The sequence below is a fragment of the Bubalus kerabau genome, chromosome 17 (assembly GCF_029407905.1).
Source record: "Bubalus kerabau isolate K-KA32 ecotype Philippines breed swamp buffalo chromosome 17, PCC_UOA_SB_1v2, whole genome shotgun sequence".
Lineage (NCBI taxonomy): Eukaryota > Metazoa > Chordata > Mammalia > Artiodactyla > Bovidae > Bubalus > Bubalus kerabau.
In genome coordinates this window covers 10,303,404-10,329,847 of record NC_073640.1, presented here as the reverse complement: position 1 = coordinate 10,329,847, position 26,444 = coordinate 10,303,404, and the positions used below count along the sequence as shown (strand labels likewise).

The 26,444-nt window shown below is 45.5% G+C and overlaps 1 long non-coding RNA gene across 3 annotated transcripts in view; it reads left to right on the top strand.

Moving 5' to 3' along the window:
- Positions 1 to 1,122: 1,122 nt before the first annotated feature.
- The window catches only part of LOC129630845 (uncharacterized), a 36,963-nt gene continuing 11,641 nt past the window's right edge, over positions 1,123 to 26,444 (top strand). The window contains exons 1-3 of one of the 3 annotated variants that reach the window (XR_008703780.1): positions 1,123 to 1,645; positions 17,844 to 17,909; positions 22,226 to 22,407. This is a non-coding gene — a long non-coding RNA (uncharacterized LOC129630845). The remainder of the gene's footprint in view (positions 1,646 to 17,843; positions 17,910 to 22,225; positions 22,408 to 26,444) is intronic. The other 2 variants (XR_008703779.1, XR_008703778.1) reach the window with 2 other exon arrangements.

Sequence of the window (26,444 nt, the reverse complement as noted above, 5' to 3'; positions counted from 1 at the left end):
GATAAACGTACAAATATATAAACTATAGGCATATATGTCTGCATGTTTTTAATAGGATATTATATTCAGCATTTTGCTTTTTTACTTATAAAGTATCAAAAGAAAGATGACAATTAAAAAAACAACACATCAGAAGTATCTTTCCTCATATATCATCTAATTCTCCTGACTACTATAAAATGAATTTATCAAAATTTATTCACCAGCCCTTACTGATCCTTTCATTCACTTTTCCAGAATATAAATTCACGTACCTTCCTCTCTCTTCTGTCATGAGCACCCTGGGTACTCAACTTGAGAGCAAATAAGAACCACCTGGTGATTTCTGGAGTCCCACTTCAACAATTTTGAGTCACCAGGTGTAGGTGGGCCCGGGAATTTGCATTTCTAAAGCAGCCAGGTGTGGTTTGATGCTGATAACTGAAGACTAGGTTTCAAGTGTCTCTGCCCTTCTTCAAAATCCTCAATCAGCTCAGGGGTGTTCGGGAATTTGTCTCTTTACCAAAACAGCTACTGAAATTTCATCTTCCTTTCAGCCTCAAAAACACCTCCCTGTTAGCAGAGGTCCTAGGGCCAATGTCACACGCTCTGTGGTACCCTCTTCCTGTACCAAGGGTGGCTCCTGATGGCTGCAGGCCTCACAGTGGAATTGAATTATCATCATATCCCACATTACATCAGTCATCCACACTCGAACCTCAGACAGTCTGCTCAAATAATGCTAACCTGGGGCCTGTATCCTGTTATTTTAAAAGAGAAAAAATTTATGGCATTACACATCAACCCTAAAGTTTCCAGTTTCTTGCATCGTAAAGCTCACCTGTATATGTAACAAGCTATCAGTCAGAGGGTAAAATGTTTCAACCTTCGGTTCTGAACCCCAACCACCAAATGACCTGGATTGTTATCACTCAGCTGCCTGTCTGCACAGAGGCTGTGGTACTTCTCATCACCAGCTTCTTCTGACACATGTGTCCCTTTTACTGCCCTTCAGGAAAATATATTTAAAAAAAGATAGCTCTTGAAAATATCTACATAGCATTCTGACATTCTTCTGATTTTATTTGCAAGGTCACTCAATTCTTTGTTTTTACATTGTTTTAAAATATGTGTTGCACGGTCTATAGGGGATCTAAATATGTCTCCCTGGATATTTGCAGAAGAGTGTGATGTTGAGAAATAGTTGCTTTCTATGAAGTTCAAATATTAAAAACACAGACATTCTGCTGCTAGAAAAATGTTAACAGAGGAGATGTTATCTTTGGTGGGGCGGTGCAGGAAAAATGCGTTTTCCACTAATCCCAGCCAATCAATAGCACCACCTGGAGAACTTTCTTCTTCAGATGATTCACAGGCTCCTCCCCCAGAGATGGGATCTAGGGATCCGGTCCTGAAATAACTGAAATGAGCAGGTTTAAGGATTGCTGGTTTCCGTTTCAGTCTTTGTCAACTAGATCATGAGTCTTTCGACGGCAGGTACTGCTGTGTGTCTTCTGCCTGGGTGCCTGGAGTGGGGTGGTGTAATAACTGAATAAGCGCTGACGCTGCGCCGCGGGCCTGCCTCACTGCTTTCCTAGACGCGCTTGTGTGCAGCCAGGCAGGCGTTTTGAAGACTGTCCTTCGCTGCTGCTGTAGGACCACGCGTGTAAGCAATCATCTGAGAGTCTTTGTTGTGATAGATCTGGGAGAATATTTTGTGCAAAACATTCCCTCCCCCTCCCCTACAGACTCAAGCAGGTTTTGTTGTTCTGCAAAAGTCAGACTTTCCTGAAGCATCTGTGAGCATGGAGTGAAGCCTGATGTCATCTGGTTCTCGTATCCTTCTGTCTACCCTGGGGCCAGGTCAAACTGCCCCCCTTCCTAGCACTCACCTCCAACCAAACTTCCTGCCCTTGACCGTGGGGTCCATCAGCTTGCCCTTCGCTTTGCCTCTCCAGCAGATTCAGGGTTGCCTCTGGGGTTCTCACCTTTCATTTTATTTCCACTAACTCCTTCTGGGGCTGCTATTTTTATCCTTATGTTTGAGGTGTCGAGACTGTTTAAGATGAGGCCTGTGCCGTGGGCACAGCTCTCTTCCGCAGGCTGGGGGCTGCTGTCCCACTCGGCCAGCTTGCAGCATTTACCTGGACACCCTGGGTGACTCCCATCCTCGTTCCTCCTCCCCTTCACTCCACACAGCTGGAACGCAGGCACACACTGCCGTTTATTTGTTAAGCCGATAAGAGGGGAAAATGTTGGTTTGCAAATTTCTGAAGTCACCTGCTTTTCCTGCACCGGTCACTTCTCTTATCCATAACTCCTCTGCTTCTGACTAGTGTCGGTGACTTGCTTTTTCTCCTGTAATATCCTGCCCCTGCAGTAAGACTCTTAAACTCTTTGAGATTGGGAGTTCATCTCACCGCTCTCCCTGTAACACCCAGGGGGGCCAGGAGAACTAAAAGATGGCTTGTTGAGTGAAATGTTAGGGCCCAGATTTCTGAAGACACAGCCATTGATGCACAGCAAATTAAAATGATCATAAATGAAATTCTAATGGTTTAGTTTTGAAAATGTGCAAAATGTAAGTTTAGTTTATGAAAGCATTTACGAAAATGTTTTAATAAGTAAGAAAGAAAACATAATTAATTTCTCCCCACCTTTCTCCAGTCTCTACAGGTTAGGGTGCTGATGTGAATGTTTTGATGTGTGGCATTCTATATAGCTTTTCCTACTCTTATGTAAACAGTCAAGTATGTAACTATATAGGCATGTGTTATGTTTTTAATGGGATTTTTCACGTGTTACTTGTTTACAATTAGACATAAACACCCCAAAGCTGCACCCTGTGACAGCTGGCTAATTGTCTACCTCAGTGATTGCCAAGGAGATTCTCAGTCACTGTTGACTCCTACTGATATTACATAGCAGTGAGCAAATATGTGTTGGTGTATTTATTGGATGGACAGGTGAATGAATGAGTGAGTGAATTTGGATGACTCCAAAGGAGGCTCAGACCCTAGTTTCCCCTGACTCCGCCAGATGCCCCTCTCTGCCCATCATGCTGGAAGCCGAACCCGACAGGCCCGTCTCCCGGTGGAGAACCGTGCGGTCATTGTGTCTCTTCCCCTTTGTTCTCCACCCTTGTCTGTCCCTGGGAAGGCTGGGCAGGGGCGCTGAGCAGCCAACACCAGACAACCCCTTTTATTCCTTTTGACGGCCCCAGGGAAGTTTGATGGGGATATTTCCATAATCGATGAGGGAGCCCTGTCACCCCAAACATGGAGTCTTTAAAGAGAATAGGTTTATGCAAATTAGATATTGATGGAGTAATGATTAATTGGCTCTGAGCCTTTGTTAATATGCAATTGTAGTAACAGAGATACATTTATAATTATTTTGGTTAATTGTTCAAACAAGCACTCAGGACTTAATTGCACAGAGTAATTGAAGAGCCTTGGTATCAGAATTATTTCTTTCCAGAGAAAAATCAGAGTTCTTTAACTAGTTGGATTCCTGTGCCGAGGAGCTTAGGTGAGTCTTTGAGGTCCTGGTATCGGCAGAGGAGAAGGGATAGCCACATATTCGTAGGTCTTCCTGTGTCTGCAGATGGTTGGGGATGTGGGCTTTGAATTTGGTCAGATAAAGGTTCAGAGTTCCAACTCCACCTGTTCAGTAGCTCTGTGGCTTTCGGCAAGTTATTTAGTTGCTCTGAGCTACAGTTGCCAAATCTGTGAAGTGAGAGGGATAACCCTTCTCTTACGCAATGGTGGGAAAAATACATGAGGCGGTCCGTGTGAAACCCTCTGCTCCTTGGTGCCTCGTCCCCGGTAAGCAGCCCCGATGGGAACCAGCGCAGCCGTATTTACCGGCAGAGCTGCCGGCAGAGGCGAGAGAACGGCAGTGAGTACAGGCTGCCCAACACCTGTGAGCCCACGAAGGCATTCAAGCGCCAGGGGCAGGAGGGGCACCAAAGGCCTGACTTGGATCATTTTTAAAAGCACAGAGGTGGGAACAGATGGGAGGAACATGTGTCCACTCCGGACTGGTCTGTGAAAATGATGACTGTGCTTTGCCAAGGAGCTGGCTTGGCTGCCCACCTCCTGAACACTGCTGTTGGCATATTCCAACTTTTCTCGCAGTTACCTCTGTTCAAAGTCTCTCTCTCTCTCTCTCTGTCTCTCTCTCTCTCTCTCTCTCTCACACACACACACACACACACACACACACACTACAAATCTTGTGGTGGGGAGAAAGAACTTGATGCTGCTTGAAAAGGGGCAGGCCTTCCCACAGCCCTTGTGTTTCTCTCTCCCTCCTCTTGAAAGTGGCCACTCCCAGCCATGCAGGACCAGAGGCTGCAGGATGAGCCAGCTGGAATGGAGGGAGTATGCAGTGGTGTTCGGAGCACGGGCTCTAGAGCTCAACCAGTGTCTGTGCCAGCCCAGGCCTTGCACTTCAAGGCTGCGACAGGCTTTGGAAGCTCTCTCTGGCTCATTTTCCCATCCACAGTTTGGACCTCATCGGACTGAAGGGAGGCATAAATGGGATGGTACATGTAGGGTATTTATTTAGCACAGAGCCTGGCCACTGTAAGCGTCTGACAGCTGTGTGGTGATGAGGATGGAGATCAAGATCCTGGGGAGCTCAGGCAGCACTTCAGGTGCCACCTGAAGGGGGTCACACTCGCCCACATCACCCCATCAACTGCAGCCCCCATAGAGGCACCCAGAAAGGCTGTCCCCTGGTCTTCCTCATCTCTGGGAATTTAGGAGCCTTTTTAGTCTATGGCTCAAGTCATCCCTGTTTATTTAACTCTTTTCCCACCTGAGGTTGAAACCAGGAAGCAAAGAGCTTCTTTCTGTGGTGGGCACCATCCAAGAGTTTCAATCACAGCAGCAGCTCTTCTCCCACCCAGATGTGCTCTTCTCACTGTCTCTGGAAAGATTCTTTGTTTCCAGGTTGACTTTGCACACTGTATCCGCGAGACCTCTCTGTCATGCTTTTTGCATCTGTTTACTTTCAGCCTTTGTCTGTCTTCATGTTTGAGACACATCTCTGGTAGGCAGTAAGAGTTGGGTTTTGATTTTTTTTTTTTACCCATTCTGACAATTTCTCTCTTTTAAATTGAGTGTTTATTCTATTAGTATTGAATGTCATTATTGATGTGACTGGATTTAGGCCTGGTTTACTATTTGCTTTCTATTTGTCCCTCCTTCTATTTTATTTTTGTTCTGTTCCTGTTTTTCCTACTTTCTTTTTGGTGTTTGAAAATATATATATATATATATATATAATTATAAAACATATTAGAGTTCCATATTAATCTATCTATTGGCTTTTTATACTTGAATATTATCCTGAGCCAGGCGCAGTTTCCTGCCGGCTAGTGTTGCCTCACTTCTAGTAGCGTGCGGAAAACCTCCAGCCATATGGGTCCATTCACTCCCCCTGACCCTCTGTGTTACAGTTATATGGAAGTATTATATCTGTAGGTTATAAGCCTCACCTCACAATACAACTTTATAATATTTGTCTTAAACGAAAAATTATAGAGATTGGCAAACTCTGACTTGCAGGTCAAAAATTGACCCATCACCTGCTTTTGCAACTAAAGTTTTATTAGAACACAGCTGTGCTTACAGGTTTATATTGTGTTTGTGGTTATGAGTAGTTGTGACAGAGACCGTATACCTGCAAAACCTAAAATATTTACTATCTTCTGGCTTTTTTCAGAAAATATCTGCGGACCCCTGCTTTAACCATTCATGTGTATTATAAAGAAACTAAAGGGGGGGGGGGTGGTTTAATGCCTTTTACAGTTTCCCAGGTATTTACCACATAGGAAGCCCTTCTTTATCTTAGTTGAAATATAGCCCCCCTGTGCTTCCCTGGGAGCTCAGTGGTCAAGAATCTATGTGCCAATACAGAAGACGTGGGTTTGATCCCTGAGCTGGGAAGCTCCCTTGGAGAAGGAAGTGGCAATCCACTCCAGTATTCTTGTCTGGAGAATCCCATGGACAGAGAGGCCTGGCAGGATACAGTCCATGGAGTTGTTAAGAGTCAGACACAACTTAGCAACTAAACAACAACAACAATCTCCAGCTGTAACAAGGAGTGATACCAGGGAATTTTGAATATCAGATTGCAGAGCTGACTGTAGAAGGGGAGAGCTGCACTCAGTACTATGGGTTTTCTGATATTGTATGAATATTTGAATGTGGCTTAGGCAAGGAATTTCATAAATGTAGCTAGCGTTGTTTTTATGGGATGACTGGGTGCCAGTCACTGGGGTAGATGCTTGCAGTGGACTGTCTCATTGCATCTTTACGAAACCCTCTGACATGGTTGTGGTTAATTCACCTGAAGGTCCAAGGGATGAGCATTACAGTCAAGGTCAGGCACCCTCGTGGAGCCAACAATCAAATCCACGGCGTGTGATGGCCTTATGCCCTTGCCCAGCGCTCTGCTCGGCCTTGTTGCCCTTTGTGGTGTGTCTCTGTCTGGGCAGACTGTCAGCTCCCAGCGTGCATAAGCTAGGGCTTTCTTGCCTGGAGCAATATCCACAGGCCCACAGCATTGCCCAGCCCCTGGTGTGTGCTCATGGGTGTTGAAAGGCAGGGCTAATGTGAACTGTCTGGTGTAGGGCAGATACCAGAAATGGAAAATCAGTGGAGTGTTAGAGAATCAGCAGACTTTGAGGGGGTGGGGGTGGGTGGGGCTAATGCCAAACCTTAAAGCAGGAACTGGGGAGGAGGTGTGGGCAGGGTTCCCGGCAGGGCAATACCAGAGACTTAATAAGGAAAAACAAATTCATCTGAAAGAGGCACAACTGATGGAAGACACACATCCATGCCCCAAAGAGGGAAGGGATACATTTCAGGACCAGGTGGAGAATCAGGCTACCTAGAGAAATCCCTGGATGATGTTCACTTGCTTTTGGAGGGTTCAGAATCTGCCAGCCCTTCCCCAGCCGAATGTAAGAGAATATACCTCTCTGTCTTTCTTTCTAGTTTCAGCTCCTGGAGTCTGGCTCCTAATATCAGGTGCATAATAAATCCTTGCTGAATTAAATTAAAATGTTTAAGGAGCCATTTTCTGAGCCAGGCCTTTCTCTGCTGTCAAGGAAGAATTTATTTAACAAGTCCTACACTTTGGCACACGGATTCTACTTCTCTTGGCTGGTCTGTGGCCATGATTTAAGATGCTGAGGTTGCTGCCCATTGTTGGGAAATAGATTCTTGGTTGGGGAAGGGGTGTGGCTTAAAGGTTTGGGAAGAAGATAATTTAAAGGAGTTTTGAAAAAGACTGTTAGTTTATACGCTGGTCCCCCTAGAGGTCTCTGGATCCTTGAACTGTATACTTGGTCTTCAGAAGTCATAATTCTCTGAGGGCAGTTGGGTTTTGCATCAGCATGAACAACTCCAGGTCATCTGTCTGCAAGATGCAGGGAATATGGTCTGGTGTAAGTTTTCCCCGACCCCCTCCTCCTGCCATGGATGTTGTCCATTGCGAGCATCATCGTAAATACGATGAGTATCTGCAGTACCTGGGAGCAGTGATCAGCACTTAGAAGACATGGCCCCTGGTTATAACTCCATGGTGTGTCTTTCCTCTTATTTCATGACCAGCAGCAAAATCTTTCCTCCCCTGAACTTCCCTGAGCTTGAAAAGGCTATATCCTTTTCGAGACACCCAGAGCTAAGATGGAGTGTCCGTGCCAGGACTTAATGATCACCTGTTTCTCAAGAAGACAGCTCCAGCAGCTCGGATGAGCCTCGTGATTCAGTGAGTTAAGAAGGAAAGGAGACGTTTTAATTTTAGTGGACGAGTGCCGTGTGGCTTCTGGGAATCCAAGCACTCAATCTCCACTCCTGCAAATGCCAGCTCTTGTCCCCACTTCCAAGGGATATGAGAGCCAGACCCTCCTTGCCAGGGAGGCATGGGCAAACCAGCTCTTGCTTCTTCAGCAAGCACCAGGGAGGCAGAGGAACAGAGAAACCCCTTAGGTACTGGTCTGGGCCCATGTATCTCTGGGCAGAATGCTCAGGATGCCATTAAATTCTTCCAGATCTAGTACTTGGGCTCAACACACAAGTTGTAACCTTCTTTATTGGTCTCTTGAGCTGGACCTTCAGATCCTTCCAGGTATAATTATCTGAGAAGTAGACTCTGTCTGCTTAATTATGTAGGATTCTCTACTAAGCCTAAACAGTTCCTTTTGCAGAGGTGACATTAAAGATGGAACAGTATTTCACAGACACCAAACGCTTAGGCAAAAGGGAGAGTTGGTTTTACCTTCTATTAGTGAGTGCTGAAGTTATCCATGAAGTTAGATGCTTCCGTTTAGTTTATCTTGACTGGTTCAGCGTGTAGTGAAGACAGTCTTATTCTGAGCAGAGTTGTCTGTCTGCTTCTGTTTAGTTTTTCTTTGAAGCCCCTTTCAGCAGGTGTTTTTCTTCTTTGGATGCTTCTCCCAAATACTACTCCTGAATATTTTACACTAATGAGCAACACAAAAATATTAGTGACTTTAAAGATGGGAAATCTGTGACCCCACCCTAACTCCTCATGACTTCATTTTTATCTCCATATTCCTATATAATTTACACAAATAAGGTAATACTTAGCCTACTCTTTTGTGTTTTATTTGTACCTCATCACTTTCCTCTGTGGTGCTGCAAAGTCAATTTAATGATTCCTTAGTATTCCATCCTATTGTTTAACAAATACTAAAATTGTCCCCAAGTATTGAGCATATATGTTGTTTTAAGGACTAGCTTTTAGAGAAAATCTGCATTAGATATCTGTGTGCATATTATTTTATTTTCTTATGTTTCTCTTGAATCGTATCATTGGGTAAAATTCACAGAAGCAGGACAGTTACGTTCAGGACTGTTTTCATGAATCTCGTTCCTTCTTATAACAGTTTCCAACATGGCTGTGCCAGTTTACATGGAATGAGTGAATGAATGTAGGGCTCGCTGAAAACTCACCAGGATTGGATGTTATGATTTGTAAAATTTAGGTTTGAGAGATTATGTCACTTTTGCTTAATTTTCATGTATTTGATTTCTCTCCAAGCTTTTGATCTTCTTTCTAGCAAGAGAGACCTGGCTGTTCCCAAACTAATCAAAGGCAGTGTTTACTTGGCTTTAAAGCATACTCAGTCATTTTTCTAAGTGCTGAGAACTCCTCTAGCTTCTTCTAAGAGCCAAACACAAAAGAGAGGGGAATGAGTTATTTAGCAACATGATAACCTGGAGTTACCTTTCCCCAAACAGAAAAAAAAAAAAAAATTCTGCTTAATTATTTGTTTCTTACATTGAAGACCTCAGTTCTGTTATTTGTCATTAATCCAGCGGAAAATTTTCAGCCTTCATCCTGCTTGAACCTCCATGGTGCTTGTCCTGGGCCATTCTCTCCCTGAAATGATTTCCTCGTTTGACCTTGTTTCCCATTTCCTTTCACTTCATCTGCTCTTTGGGATCCTGTTTGGCCTGTCTCCTCCCACCTGGCCTTTGAGTGTGGGATGTTCTGGGACTTAGTCTTAGACTTCTCCTCTTCTGTGCTCCCTGGACAATCTCATCCCCACAGAGTCTTCCATTACCACTTCTCTGCCATCTTTACCTCCCACTGGAGTTCCAGATTTGGAGATGTGAGCATCACCTTAGTACCCCAGTGGCTGCTTGGAGTACAGTGTGGCCTGCTCTAGCTCCTTTGGAGTCCTCCACCCTGGTCTAGGCACGTCTACTCATTGGCAGACCAGAAAACAGAGCAGCGTCCCTGATGCCTTTTACCCCTCGCACCCCTCATCTCTGCCTGCGTCAGACCTCATTAACTTCACCTCTAAAACCTCTCTTGACTCCATTCAATTCTCACTGTCTCCCGGGCCGCCTGCCACCTGCATACACGTGGACTGGTCTTCCCACCTCGGCTCAACCTTGCCTCTCTGCACTTTACTCAATTCTCTTCTTTTCGCTGAAGCAAATTGCTTCTTTTGCTTGAAAAATCTCTGTGGCTTCACATTAGTCTTAGAATGAGGACCAAAACCTTACCATGGTCCACCTGGCCCCATGTGACCTCATCCTGCCTGCTCTCCAGCTTTGTCTCATTGCACACTCATGCCTGCTCTCCACACCCCAGCCCTCCGTGGGCCTTCTCTCCATTGCCCACATGCTCCAGGCTCTCTGCTGCCACAGGGCCTTTGCACATACTGTCCCCACTGTTGGGTGTATCTCCTTCCTCCTTTGTCTCTGGTTCCTTTTAGGGACGCTGGGGTGAGTGTGGGGGGCACTGCTCACTATTCCCACTCAGCTCACAGGACTATTGTCAGCTGATACTCAAGTCTTTCCCCAGGGTTTGTCCTCAACTGAAAGGAGCTGCCTTGCCCAGAGAGTTATGACTGGTTGACGGGGGTACAAAGTCTAAGACTCTGATAAGACTTCAGGCTCTTGGCCAGATCCTCTGTTGCTGCTTTTCCCTCTGCCCCAGGCAGCCTCCCCAACTCCCTTGCAGGCGATGTTTCTGAGAGCACCCCACCATAGACCCTTTGTACTCAGATCTGCATGTCAGAGTCTCTTTTTCTGGGGAGTTGAACTATGGCCCTTCTCTTCATCCTTTAGATCCTGGTTCACACATCACATCCTCAGGACATCTTCCCCAACTCACCTCGGTCTCTGTATTCATTAGTGTTATTCATTAATGCATGACTAGATTTTAAGCTTCCAGAAAGCAGGGAGTTCACCAAATCCCCCACTCCAGGCTATCCCCGCACTATCTCCCCAGGTGACGTTGAGTTAGCTGTCAGACATGGAAATGAGACCACCGTATCCAGCCCAGATGAGTTGGCTCAGATCAGAAGACCTGCTGGTCAACCCACAGAACCATGAGAAATTAAAAAAAGAAAACGTGTGGGAACAAATTGCTGTAACCTATTGAGTTTGGGATGCTTGTTCTTTGTGTCTTCTTGCCAATTAAAAATGTGAACACCTGAGACAACTATAAGAGTTAAAGTGTCTTGAGTGAGTAGATTGGGTTTTGTCAATAGTTGAATGTTCTAAGCTCATCCAACTTTACGGCTCAGCTGGTAAGGAATCTGCCTGCTGTGCGGGAGACCCGGATTCGATCCCTGGGTTGGGAAGATCCCCTGGAGAAAGGAAAGGCTACCCACTCCAGTATTCTGGCCTGGAGAGTTCCATGGACTGTAGAGTCCATGGGGTCGCAAAGAGTTGGACACGACTGAGCTACTTTCATTCATTCATATCCAACCAAGGATTTTTAACTTGGAAATTGCTGTCCTGACCAACTCTACTTCTGACTAAAGATAAGAGAGTAAAACCAGGTGGATGTGGAGGGAGGGGATGTGCTATCCTGGGGGAGCATAAAGGTACCCAGCTACAGAGTTGTTGTTATTTTTTTTTTTTTTTTTTTTTTGCTGAAAGGTCTTAAACCAACTCAACAGTCTCTGTGGAGTACTGAGCCCAGCTTGGCAGTGAGCCATAGAATGACGCTTCTTCCGTGTTTCACATCATTTAGCTCATCTGTAGACGGACAGGTGTCTTCCCAAGGCAGGCTCCTGCAGACACGTTCACCTTTAATGTGTACAGCCTTCATGTTTAGATTCCCTAATACAGTGTTTCAACATACTTTCAAAATCCCCCCAAATCACTTATCTCAGACAGCGGTACATCTTCAGGAAAAAGAAATATTTGCATCAAAAACCAGAATACCAGTATTTCGCAATAAAACTGGGGGAAAAAACCAGAGTAGCAATTAAAAGGCATAGAGGTCTCTGCAGGTGAGTGTAAATTGAATTGGCAATAGGATGTACAACAAACTTTTCAAAAAAAAAACACACCAAGAACTAATCATTCAGTAAGCCAACAAAGTTATTTTTTAAAGCTTATCCTTTCAACGGCTTCCACTTTATTTTTTTTTTTAATGCTTCAGTGACTAAAAATGGCAAAAACATTTTATTTATGTAAAAAGAAATCACTTGTATGCAAAGTTGCAGCTGCTTCTTATAGGTATACAAATGGATAAAAGCCTGGGAACATGCAGTTTTTCTTTTTTTAATGGAAATCTTGATTTGCTCTTTAGTGTTGAGTTGAGAATCCTTCATTCAGTGGTATCTTGGAGTTTGAACTGGATTGACAGCAAAGAATGAAATACTAGAAAGACATTTGTATCCTGGTTATATCTCATTAGATCCACTTGTGCTTTTGAGAACTGTAACTTTCTGGGTTAGAACAGAAAATAAAAATAGTGATGATGCTGATGACTGTAATAATTTGTAAAATGTCTGAAGTTTCTAATTGTTTAATATTACTTGGTCTGCTTTCCCCATCCTCCACTCCCCTGTTTTAAAAATAAAGAATGTTTAAAATAGAATAATAACATGAAAATCATTCAGAGAAAGAACCCCCAAAATGTTGTGTACTCAATTAGCTTGTTTTTGGTGACTTGGAAGAAAAAAGACATTCACTGTATATACTGCAGATAGGAATGATGCTTTTGTAAAGAAAAGCAAATAATCCTTTATCTTTTGGTGCACAATTCGGGCTTGTTTATTTATCTTTTTTTTTTTTTTTAAGCCAGTTAGGTCAACTTCTGAAGGCAAAGGGGGTGGGGTGGGGTTTAAAGGACGTGACCTGGGCAGGACTGAGATGGAGTCATGGTCAGACCTTATGTCTGGGCTCCTGTCCTGCGGAGGAATGGCTGGGCAGAGTGGGTTCAGGAGAAGCTGACCTTGAACTTCCTTGAAAAACCTGTTGATCCTCTGCTCTGACCCATGATCTAGCGGCAACTCTTAACCAGGGGCGACTCCGTCCCCCAGGTAACAATGACAAAGTCTGGAGATGTTGTTGGTCGTCACATTTAGAGAGAAGGTTGCTCCTGGCATCTAGTGCGTGGAGGCCAGGGTGCTGTTGACCACCCTGTGATGCACAGGACAGCTTCCGCCACAGAGAATTGGGGCCCAGATGTTATTGTGCCCAGATGGGAAACCCTAGTGCAGTGGGACTATTTGGAATTGCTTCAGAGGCTCTCACTTTTTTGTGAAGAGGAGTGTGGGTGACTGGTACCCTCCCAGGGTGTGTTGTCAATGAGAAAGCAGAGTCACAGAGATAGTTAGCAGAACCCAAGCAAGAACTCAGGTCCTCAAGTATGAGCAGGTCTAAATTTTCATTTCCTGCATGTGGCTCCCACCGTAACGGACCCTGCTGCACACCTGGCAACAGCAAGGTCTTTGCTTCCACTTCTGACTTTTCTCATCACCAGCCATCCCCAGCCCCCAGGCCTTCAGCCATCAGTAAATGCCCTCTTGTTCCAGCATTTTAAACCTCTCTCACCAAATCTGCACCTCCGTACTCAGCCGTGTGTGAATCAGTTCCATCCCCCAAAGAAAGAAATGAGAAACAAGCCATCAGGAGAGCTTCTCTTGCTCTGCCTCACTGTCTCCCACGTCCCCGTCTAAGTACGACTTCCTCTGTCCCCACTGACTTCCCCCCTTCACTCCGCAGCCACTTCAGGGATGTTCTTCTGTACTTTCCCCTTATTTCCTTACTTAGCGCTGGTCTCCTTATACTAGAACATGAGCTCCTGTGTTAGGGTGCTTTTCCCCTGCTGCCCTGTCTGCCCAGCATAGAACAGGGCAGGCAGCGTAGATTCTTACCAACTGTGTTTGGAACGAACACATGATGAGTGATGTTCAGTTAAATCTCTGACATCATGGTCTTCCCTGGGATGAGGAAAGTGGTATTTCTAGAACCATGGGAAGTTGTGTTTTTCAGCTCCCAGAACAGCCCCACGTTCTGTCTTTCCTTTTTTAAAAACCACCTACACGTAATTGGTGACATACACTGATGGCATGGGATACCTGCACACGTATGTCATGCTTGGTGTTGTCCACGCTCTTAGGCCAATCAGTGCTACTCGAAAACTGTCAGGAAACAGTATCCTTTTCTTCTTCTGGCCTCAGCTTTGCTTCCACTTAGTCTCACTCTGGTGGAGGTCAGTTGTGAATGATGAACTCACAGTGCTGAGGGTTGGATCCTGTCCCTCCCAAAGATACGTGCAAGTCCTAAGCCGCAGCTCCTGTGGATGCGGCCATATTTTATTTGGAAATAGGGTCTTTGTAGATGTAATCAGGTTGAGGCCCTAAGTCCAGTGATTGGTATCCTTATGAGAAGAGGCCTTTGGGACATACAAACATGAAGACATCCAGGGGAAGACCATGTGATAACAGAGGTGAAGAGTGGAGTGATGTGTCTGCAGGCCAAGGGGTGTCAGGGATGGCTGGCAGCCCCCAGAAGCTGGGAGAATGGCCTGGGGCAGATTCTCCCCAAGAGGCTTTGCCGGGAACACGGCCCTGCTGACAGCTTGATCTCAGACTTCCAGCACCTGGGCTCAGGAAACACACTTTTATAGTTTTAAGCCCTCAGTTTGTGGGAATTTGTTGTAGCAGCCCCCGGAAACCCACATGCAAGGCTGCTGCTGCTGCTAAGTCGCTTCATTCGTGTCTGACTCTGTGCGACCCCATAGACGGCAGCCCACCAGGCTCCCCTGTCCGTGGGATTCTCCAGGCAAGAACACTGGAGTGGGTTGCCATTTCCTTCTCCAATGCATGAGAGTGAAAAGTGAAAGTGAAGTCGCTCAGTCGTGTCTGACTCTTTGAGACCCCATGGACTGCAGCCCACCAGGCTCCTCTGTCCATGGGATTTTCCAGGCAAGAGACATGCAAGGCTAACAGTCGCCAAATGTGCAGGTCCCTTCAGCCAGCCCTTGCAGCTGAGAAAAGTTGTGTTGGAAATAAGCCCCGGGCTCTAACTGGCCGGCTCAGCACTGTCAGACAAAGGGCGTCCGTGTGGTGAGGCAGCGAATTCCTCTCTCTACAGATGAGGGAGGCGACAGGAGGTGGCTCTGGGAGCCCTGGGCCTGAGCCCTGTGGGTCTTGCACAGGGTCTCATGATCTGGGGCTGCTGGGGATCCCTGGGTCCCAGAAAAGTAAAATGGGGACCCGAGCGAGGCTCCAGTTTAGAGGAAGTCATCTGAGATCATGGACCAACTCGGGACATGACTCGAGGGAACCAGAACATGGAGGCTCTTTGCTTCGGGGACATGTGTAACGTCAGAGCCGTCATTCTGACCCCTTGGGTAGATTCTTGCAGCTTCTGTGTGTGCCCTTTGGAAGGGGCACTTACTCGTGTTTACTTACCAGATACTCATCTCGAATGGGAAGCCCTCAAGCTTTACGAGGGAAAGGACCATTTCTGTCTACTTCTCTTTCCCCAGCACACCGCCCGGTACCTGATACACTGTAAGCCTCACAGTGTATATGTGATGGGATTGAATTGATCGTACATCCTTAGGTAATTAAAAAATGAGTTCAGTTATTGTTTGTAAACGTGGTTGCTTTAGTACTTTAAAGAAACTTTTAAGGAATCCTTAGGTGCTAAAAGGTGTAGGAAAAAAACAATCTAAATCGAAGCATCTCACAACCCACAGACCTGCACAACACAAAACGTGAACCCTAATATAGACTGTGGACTTGAGTTACTGATGTGTGTCGTATTCGCTTATCAGTTGCGACAAATAACCACACTAATGATGACACTAGTTATCGGGCAAACTGGGTGGAGGAGAGAGAACAGAAGGTAGACGGGGACTCGCATGTTCTGCTCAGTCTTTCTACAGACCTGAAAGTGCCTAAAAAACAAAGTCTATTAATTAAAACCTCTAAACACACACAAAAAATCTAACCTCCTTAGATTTTGAAGACTTGCACGTACTTTGCAGGATTACTATCAAGACTGCACACACACACACACACACACGAGTTAAATAGTTGATATGAAGTTGGCTGTCGAGAGGAGACATGAGGAACGGCTTTGCTCTCTTCACTCCATACACTATTATTGGGAGCCCCTGTGGCAAGAGTTTGTATACAGATTAACTCCATAGATTAATTTTTATGTGCAGAAGCTCAGGAAAGGATCAAATGAAATTGATAACAAATTACGGAGTTAATGCTCCGAATCTTGTATCATCATTTCTGCCACATATACTCTCTGATGCTGGGAACTCCACCTCTTATATGATTCCAAGATCTCCTTGACGCAGCCTCTCATGCAATTTTTATCCAGCTACTCTAAACTTTATTTCAGCTGGAAGGCAGTGTTCTGGCCAGCACCGTGATCTGTATTTTGATCTTTATTTCCTTCTGACTTTTGGAGAAAATCCAGAAACTTCATCTGACAAGCACAATGTGACAGGTATGATATTAGTGACGTGAGAGTGTTCAGAGGCCCCCTCCTCCTCCAAAGTCCATCAAACAGGAATTGGTCAGAAGTGGTCAGTAAGTTGGTCTCAGCTAGAGCCTCTGCCAGGGCCGTTTCTAGAATTTCAAGAAGCAGAACCGCCGCGTTAGGCATTACTGACAGAACGCAGAAGGCCAGAGAGTCTAGTTGTGATGAACCTAGTGAGAAAATCAAACAGCTACTCAAAAGCATAATGAATGGGTTGGAGGAAAGAAAGTAAGGACTGAGCAGGGTAGGGAGGTGAAGGCGGGTTGAGGGCAAGTTTATTACGTGAAAAGTGCTAAAGAACATGGGAAGTGAGCTCTAGGAGGAGAGAGAAGGGACTCAGGACAAGTTTCTGGTCTGACCAAGAAGTTCTCTGGGGGTAACCAGTAAAGGGGAGGATTCATCCAAGTCACTTATTGGCTCTTTAATTGTCGGCATTGTTTGTTTTTTAACATGATACTTCTCTCTGTGTTATGGAAATGCATATCGTGTCTTCAGGACCCCTTGTGAACAATTCTTTGTGGGGCCCTTGTCTATAAGTAATTTCATTATAAAATTTATTATGAGCTATGGTGATTTACTGATGAAACTGTCGGACAGAGGGCAGAGAACATGAGTTTTTTATTGTCCAGTCTCCACATACAAGGGCACCATTACTTCAGGTCCAGAGACCACTTCTTTGTGCTTTTTATGGTCAGTAAGTCATTCCTGGCTGATTTAACATCTTCCATCATAAGCAAAAAGTAGCAACCCCATTATTATTCATAATGCCATGGCTTTTCATAACCAGTTTATACTGAAAACAACACAGATATTCTTGCCTCACAGCTCCCAATACCATTGATTAAGCTCTGGTTCCAATATTACTCATGACGCAGCGTCATCCTTCACTCTACCTGTGAATGCCAGCTCCCACTGATTCAGAGGCTGTGCTTTGTTGATGTTGACCAGAATACAACCTTACCAAGCGCGTGCAGGAAAACAGGCGTGATGATTCACTTTCCGGGCATGTTAAACCTACCATTTGGAATTTTCTCTGTATTGACACGAAATGCAGAACACCCCGTCCTCCGGTGGTGTCTCCTTTGGAGCTGTCGAGGGCCTCATCACTGGGTGCCTCGCATGTGGTCTCTTTCACTGCTGTTGACACCCTGCCACCCACAGAGCGGGACGCGCAGGAGAGGCCAGGCAAGAGGCCTGTGGGCGGAGAAGGGAGAACAGTCCACTTGGCAGGAAGCGTCTCTTTCTCACCCAGCCTGACCTGCCAGGCCATGTTCCTGGAGCCAGGGTCTGGCCATGGGGCCTCAGGATGACCTCACAGTATGAATCCTGGAGCTTTGGGGGCATTGACTCCACGTCCGGGCTAAAGGACCCACGAGTGCTCCAAAAGGGAGGATGAAGACTGTGGTCTGTTTCAAGGGAGGGACTCTCAAGTATGGGGTCAGTGAAGTTTGGGCCTGGAGGGCACACTGCCTGTGTACAGTGAGATTACAAATTGCATGTCTTCACATGGTATCACTGCTCCCTGATTTCCTGATGCACTTCCCTTTGACCCCCATTCAGGTCCTGTGTTCCACCAGCTCTTTGTTCCTTCAATGCAGTTTCCTGTGCCAGGCCTCTGATAAGCAGGTATTACAAGTGAATTTCTGTCTCCAAGAACATCTTTTTCCTTCTTCTTCTTCTTCTGAGTACTTTTTATTCTTCAGATCCAGCTTACTTATTCCCTCTTTCATCAAACCTTCCAGAAGCTTCCCAACTGCCTCATCAGAACATCCATTCTTTCCTTCATCCAGCCAATGAGAACTTTTTGGTGAGCAGCTACTACTCTCTGCCAAGCCCTGTTTCAGGCGCCGTAGCAACAACCGTGACTAAATAGGCCAAGCATCATACAGGCTCCCTCTGGACTCTGTATCTGTTTCCACTTAACTTGTGTTGAAATTGTCTCTGGTGGTGGTTTAGTCACTAAGTCTAGAGCAACTCTCTTGACCTCATGGACTGTAGCCCACCAGGCTCCTCTGTCCATGGAAGTTCCCAGGCAAGAATGCTGGGGTGGGTTGCCATTCCCTTCTCCAGGGAAATTATCTGTATTTGTCAGCAAATGTTTTCTGTAAAGGGTCAGATAGTAAGTGGGCCTTGTGGGATGTATGGGCTCTGGTAAAATTGCTCAGTCCCACCACTGTTGTGGCACAGAAGCAGCCAGAGATAGGAGGCAAATAAGTGGGTGTGGCTGAGTGCCAGTTAAACTTGATTTACAAAACAGGTCACGGGCCTTGTTCTGCCTACCATGCATAGTTTGCTGCAATAGAAGATAAGCTCCATTAGAATAGATCCTGTTTTCTTTACTCTTTCTATTTTATTGTTTTTTACTGTTATCTTAGTGCTGAGAACTTGGTGCTGAGCACTTTGCACACACAAGGTATTTGACATAAATTAAGCAAGAGAAGTAAAGGAATGTCATCCATTAAATTGGGAAGTTTTTGAAAGACGGGGTCCATCTACACAGTGATCAACATGAATAGGTGTTGAATAGATGAGTGAGCTACAGGAACACCTTCCTCCTGAGACTTCCTCCTGGTTGGTGCCTCTGGTGGGTGGGCAGGAACCAGGCAGGTCCAGGCCAGCCTTGTTATCCTGTCCTATTGCAGCTGCCTCCTCGGCAGGCTGAGTCGAGCATGAGGAACCAATAAGAGAATTACAGGCAGGCCCCACGGCCAGCTCGGTGACAGCCTGCTGCAATCTTGCAGAGCAGCAGTCCAGTCCAGGGAACTCGGCAGCGGAAATGGCCATTAAAGTGAAACACGCCTGCCTGTCAGAGAGAAGCAGTGACCACAGAAGCCCGATTGCCACCGTCAAAGCGCCTGTCAGCGCCAGCCCGCTTGTTAAGTTTCTGGGGCCCACCTTCCTGAGCAAGGGTCAGCCAATTGGCTCTGACAAGCAGGGCCCTGGTGTTTGGCGGGGCCTGTCAGCTGAGATCCAGAGGTGAAGCGGGTGCTGCTTTGGAAACGGGGGCCTGACAAGTGCCGCCAGATCAAGATGAGACGGAGAAAGGGTGGGGGTGCTGAGCTGGGGGGCTCCGGGCAGCGGGGCCTCCCCCAGGAAGGAAGCGGCTTTGCTTCTGTGTCGTGTCAACTTTGCTGTCGCTGGACAGTTGGCGAGATTTCAGACAGATCACCGCCCCTTTGGGAAGCCCGAATGCCTTGGCAGACAATTTCAGGCCTTGATTTGATTGATAAATCCTTTGTGACGGGAGGGGATGAAACAGGCCCCCAGTTTGGTACATACAAATAGGAAATTAGCTGGCAAAGTTGTCAAAGATAATTAACTTTCCGATTCTGCGGGTCTATTCAGGTTGACATCCTGAAATTATTTAGAAATGCACATGTCAACGCTCTGACAGAATCTGCGGCTGATCAGATAAACAGATTTGGAGATGTTTGATTGTAAAATGATGTAAGCGCTTAGCCGGTGTTTTATCACTGCGAGTTTCCGATTGCCGCTGTGGCTGATGTTCAGGGAGAGGGTTTGGTGGCTAGGGGTGGGTGGGGGCCAGGGGTGTAGGGGTGGAGAGATTGAACAGGACGCACCAAGTACAACAGACTTGCCTTCTCAGTTTACTCTCGATGAGTCGAGAAACTCCTAACCTTCAATTCAAACACAGTTAACCTTGGACTCAACCCAAGGACTCCTCTCCAGCCCTCAACCCCCAGTACGAAGGAGAGTTTTCCAAAGGATTTGGCAGCAGGCACGTGGTTCCTCTGTCAAACCCAGTCTTGGCCCCACAAGTACAGGGTGCAAAATCACCTAGAATCGCTGCTGTTTCTTATTCATCCCGAGTCTGGGTAGATGACTGGCTTGTCATTGTTGCTGTTAGTTGCTCGGTTGTGTCCAGCTCTTTGTGACCCCGTGCACTGCAGCCCGCCAGGCTCCTCTGTCCATGAGATTCTCCAGACAAGAATACTGGAGCGGGTTGCCATTTCCTTCTCCAGGAGATCTTCCCAACCCCAGGATTGAACTCACACCTGCTGCATTGCAGGCAGATTCTTTAGCGCTGAGTCACCAGGGAAGCCCAGATCACTGGGTCACAGGCTATTAAGAGCAGAGAACACCTTTTCAGCATTTCCATCTTGTTACTGCAAATTGCTTCTTTAAAAGACCAGTTCGGAGCCAAATTCTTTCAATGAAGAAATTCCTTCCTCCAAGTGAGTGAAGATGAATGAGAACTAACATTGACTGAGCACCTACTCTGTGACAGAGGTCAAGGTGGACACTGTATTGTGTCATTTGCTTATTGTAACATTTTTAATTTCCATAGTAGATAAGTCTTTATCGTTTGCCTGGTGAGAAAATAGATACTCAGAGAGGTTAGCTCAGCTACTGAGGTAGGCCAGCTATCTAAGAAGTGAAATTTGGACTTGAGCATGGTTTGGCTACTTCTGCTCTTCCCCCACCATGCTTTTCTGGTTAGTAGAATTGTAGGCTCTCAGATGGATGCCTGCCAGTGCAGGAGATGCAGGAAATGTGTGCTCTATCCCTGGGTTGGGAGGATCCCCTAGAGTAGGAAATGGCAACCCACTCCAGCATTCTTGTCTGGAAAATTGCCTGGACAGAGGAGTCTGGCAGGCTATAGTCTGTGGGGTCGCAAAGAGTAGGACATGACTGAGCAACTGAGAACGCACACATGCAGACTCTCAAATAGAAAGGATTCTGAAGGTCATAGAGATCAGGGTTCAGCAACCCAGAATCCATGGGCCAAATCCAGCACTTGTTTTTGAAAGGCCTACAAGCTAAGAATGTTGTTGTTTTTTGTTTTTGTTTTTTTTTTTTTTGCATTTTTAAATGGTTGGGGAAGAAAGAAAAATAATGTTTCATGACAGGAAAACTACATGAAGTTAAAATTTGAATGTCCATAAATAAATTTTTTTGAACATAGCCTCACTCATTCATTTATGTATGTCTATGACGGCTTTTGTGCTATATTTGCAGAACTCCATAGTTGTAACAGAGACCATATAGCCTTCAAAGCTGAGAATATTTACTGCTTGACCCTTGACAGAATACATTTGCTGACCCCTGGTTCACTGGTGTCTCAGTGAGAGCTTATTGAGCTGGCAAAATTATTTGCACTGGCAAAATTCTCAGCAGGTATTATCTATCTTAACTACTCAAGGGGGGTGCTCATAGGTGAAGAGATGATAGGTTCAGAGAGGTTCAAAAGCTGGTCAGGCTAACTCAGTAGAGCCAGGATTCATGGCCTGAGTTCACACTCAAAGCAATGCACTCAGTTCCCTTATTTTATTGCCATTTCGCTGTAATTCACATTACCTGGATGTAGCTTGAGACACAATGGTGATTACCACTGAGGTGGGCAGAGTAATGGCCCCCAAAGATGTCCTCATCCTAATTCCCAATACTGTGAATACCCTCCATGGCACAAGCGACCTTGCAGGTATTATTAGGGATCTTGAAATGAGAAGGTGGTTCTGGATTATCCAGATGGGTTTAAGGACAAGAAGGAGGCAAGGAGGTCGAAGAAAAGGAAGGAGACAGGGTGATGGAAGCAGAGGCTGGAGTACTGTGGGGCCACGAGCCAAGGGATACAGGTGATCCTAGAAGCCGAAGAACAGAGGAGGTGTATTCCCCTCTGACCTGAACGGCACGAGGATATGTTTGTGTTGCTCTAAGATGCTAAGGCTGTGGTCATTTGTTACAGCAGCCACAGGAAGCTAATATACGCTTCCAGCATCCTTGGCTTCAAGCTGCTCAATGTGGTAAAGGACCCCACCCATCAACAGAAGCAGATTTCAAAGAAAAATCTGTACTGCAAGTGTTAAAAATAAATAACTTCTTGGGGGTGGGATCAGTCTAGAGGCCTTCCTAAGAAGGGGGTTAGAGGGCTTGCAGTGCTGCAGAGCTGTGTCTTCAAGGAGGTCCTTTCTTCATTCCAGTTTCTGCGGCTGGATGCTGGCGTCTCCCAGGATCAGCTGCATGATGTAAAGAAACAGAAGAGAAGAATCAGAGGCAGAAGGACAGATGTCTGTCGTGCGTTCGTCTCAGCAACTCACACAGCACTTCTGAGGCTAAACTCGGGCTTTCTGGCACGTGACCTAACCTGATACCATGCTCCTTGGTGAGTTTTCTCCTCCTGTTTACGGAGGAGCTGAGCTTCTGCAGAAGGGAAACCAGAATCTCGCCTGCATTTTATTAGTATTGTGACCATTTGCAAATTAATTTGGAAGGCAATATAATTTACCTCTTGCATAGAATTCAGTTTTGATTACCACCATGTCACTGAATTTCCTGCTTTCATGAAAGCTCTTATTATGAGAAATTAAGATACCTTCCTCCTTCATCCAAATAAAATAAACATATGGCTGTGGGATGCTGTTGAATTAAAAAATATCATTTAATCCAGGGAAGATAATTATTTGAAAGAAACTGGAGAGGAGAGACTCAATCTAGGGTTTGAATGTTGACATGAAATTGTGAAGGCTATTTTCACTCATCACTGACTTTTAATAGCACTTTGTACAGAGTAATTTCCAGCATAAAGCTTGTTAATGTGATATTGGTTATTTCAGAATCATGTCAGGGAGTCGGAGCCATTCCCCAGACCACTGTTGGGGTGTCCCGGTATGTGGGCCTAGGTATTTAAGAAGTGGTACTTAATGACACATTGCCTTGCCTCTCAGTTGACTTTATTTTCTGTAGTCATGCTTTGTTCAAAATGGCATTTGGGAAGAGAGCAGAAAAATTAGCTTCTGTAGACATATTGAGTATATGCCAGTCTGTATTATATGAAGGGTGTGTATGTATGGGGCACGGATAGATTTGAGAGAGTGGTCTTGGCTTTCCATGCTGGCCCATGTGCCCTGAGTTTTGTTACGGTCCCTGTCACACATGTCTGTGGAACTTAGCACTTGGAGGCATACCCTGCCTGATTTCCAGCCTCCAGTTGAGTGCTCTGTCTGGCCCCAGGAGCCCCCTCTGTCAATTTTGAAGCAAGCTGGAAATGTTTAGGAGCACGAGTCCTCAGTCAACAGCTCACCTGAACTGGTGGGGAGAGAGAGAGAATGCCTCTCCTGGGACGAGGGTGGGAAGCTTGGACATCTCATGGCTCTTCTGCTGCCCTCCCAGTGTTACCCAGAGAGAGCCCGGTTGCCCTCAGTGGTAATGTGTGTGAGCTTCCATGCTTTGCAGCTTCTGTCCCTTTCTCATCCCTGTCTCTTACTTCTTGGCTGGTTTTTTCCTGTAATTGCCTCCAAAACAAACCACTTGCACCCAAATCCTTGTCTTGTTGTCCTTTGGTGGGGAAACCAGTTCAAAACAATCATTATTCCAATGAGTTCATTCGCTTATTTATTAAACCCTGGTTGGGAGCCTGTTCAGAGCAGGCAGCTGAGAACCACGTAAGACCCCTGCCTGGAGGAACACAAACCCTATCGAGCAGACAGATGTTAAACAAGCAAACAGACACAGAAAGGCTAGTTTTTTCAGGTTGTACCTCCGTGTCCTGCTGGAAATAAACAGGGCTGAGGGAGAGTGATTGATGGGAGAAGATTTTCATAGAGTGGTCAGGACAGTGACTAAGGCCTGGAGGACGGGAGGGAGCCAGACGTGCCTCAATGAGGGCTGTGTTGGAGATCAAGGAGCGCAAAGGAGGAGGGTGGGCCTGGAGTGCTGAGGACAGGGAGAGATGGGGTCTGACCAGAGGGATGACCCTGATAGGCTCTCTAGGCCCCTGTGGGCTGTGTTAAGATCTTACACTTCAAGGAAAACAACGACTCAAGTTGCTGAAAAAATCGTTAGGCCAGATGATCACTGTTGCTGATAAAGGGTAACAGGGCTTAACAGTAATGATGAGGGTGAGCGGCAAGCCTGTAATACTTGCTGTGAACTTAAGGCCACCCATTGGACACAGAGCTCCATACCTTGTAAGACCTCACTTTAATACTTCGAGCAAAGCATTAAGTTGGGGGTGTTTGTCATCCCTGTTTACTTGATGAGAAAATGTCAGACAAGGGAGTTTGGCTAGCTTACCTACAGCTGAGTAGGTTACGTGGGCTTGAGATTTGAACCTAGATCTCTCTGGCTCCTGAACTAATGCTGTTCCCATTGTTAAACCACACTGACATCTTTGCTTTATTAAAAACACTGCTTAAAAATCATTAATAAGCAGTAAGTTACCAATAAGACTCTTTGTGACCCCTTGGACTGTAGCCCATCAGGCTCTTCTGTCCATGGGAGTCTCTAGGCAAGAATACTGGAGTGCATTGCCATTTCCTTCTTCAGGAGATCTTAAAGAGTTGGATATAACTGAAGGGACTTTGCACACATGCGCACACCAATAAAAAAATTAGCCTGAGATCTTTTGATTCAGTGAAGAGAATCAGGTTATGAACTTAACTGCTCTATAATTTACATGTTTCCTGTTCAATGAAAGTATTAACATATTTTGATCATTCTACATCAAGCTTTGTGTCAAGCTTCTTCTCTGCTCTTGTTCTATTTGTTGTGCTTAAAAGCCTCGATCCCTGGGGGGAAGGGGGGGCGGTGTGGGTAGAGTACCCTGCAGATACAGTGGCTGACTGCCATTGGCACGTTCATACACAGAAATTAAAAAAAAAAAAAAGAAAAAAAAAAAGGAGGAAAATGCTTATCTCTGTTCTGGGTGCCTATCATTAGAAATGAACCTCTCCCCTCCTCTGGCTTGTATCTGTAGGATTTGCTTAATTAGAGAAAAGCTTTGCCCATCAACTGTAGGTGGTTAAAGTGGTTCAATAATTTCCTAACAACCCTTATCATTTGCCAATAGAAAGAGAAGGAAGAGGTGTGAATATAAACAGAGGAATATGTTTATTACTCTCTAAACTCCTCCACCTACAATTGATAAGCAATTTAGTTCCTTCTTAGCTTGTTTAGCTAGAGAAATGGTCACTGGCTCCCAGGGAAAGCCTTCGACTGGGACGATGGGATGTAGTGTGGAATCCTGGGGATGTCAGGGAGTCTATTAAAGTCTGGAATACTTGCTGGATTAATATTAGCAATTCTGTTTGGATACGCTTTGAATTTTATCTTAACAATATTGACTTCAGTAGCTAAGTCAACTCAATCAAGTTGATTTTATTATTTCAATCGACAGGACCTCTTAACTCATTTAAAAAATAATTGTTGAGGACCTACTATATGCTGAACACAGATGATATAACCATGAACACAACACAGAAGGTACCTACTGCTGTGGAGCTTTGGTGCAACAGGGGTTTCACACAAATAAATAAATCCCCAAACATCAGGTATACACATGAGTTATGATGCTAAAACATAGTGGAGTAAAGAGACTGGGGGCGGGGAGGGGGGCGTCCTCAGAGAGTGGCCAGGAAAGGTATCCTGAAGAACTCACAATCAGCTGAAATCTGAGTGTCCGGCATGTCACCATGTAAAGATGTGGGAGAAGAGCTTTTCAGAGACGGGAATGTGTAGATAGTACCAAGATGGGAATGAACTTAGTGTTTTTAAAGGTCAGAAATAAAGCCACGTGACATGAGCTGAGGAACCAAGGGGGAGGGAGGCAGAAGGAGATGTTGCCAGTAGACAGGGTGAGGATTGTATACCAAACTGTATACGGTTTTGGAAATCATTAGATGGTTTTTGTCAGACTCATAACATGACCGGATATTCTTCTTTAAAAAGATCATTCCAGTTACTTTAAGACAGCAAGACCAGAACCAAGAGGACCAGCCAAGGAACTATGGTGGCTGTTGGAGAAGAAACACTGGTGTCTGGCATCAGACAGCAGACGATATGGAGGGACCAGTGAGTGGGTTTGGAAAAGGTTTTTGTGTCATACAATAGAAAATCTCTCTATAGTGGTTTAAACACAAAAGGCTTATTCTCACAAGTAAAAGAATTGGAGCTCGACAATCCAAGGCTGGTATGGCAGCATTATGAAATCACCAAGGGACACCGGCTCCTTCTGCCTTGAAGCTCTACTCTTTTTAGCCTGCTGCCCCATGGTCCAAAATAGCTATAGAAGCTCCAGCCATTATACATATATTCTAGGCCACAAAAAAGTAGAAGGCCAGACCCCTTCTTCTTAAAGGTCATTTTTGGAAGTAGGCACCCACACATCTGGTTATAATTCATTGTCATATGTCTATACCTTGC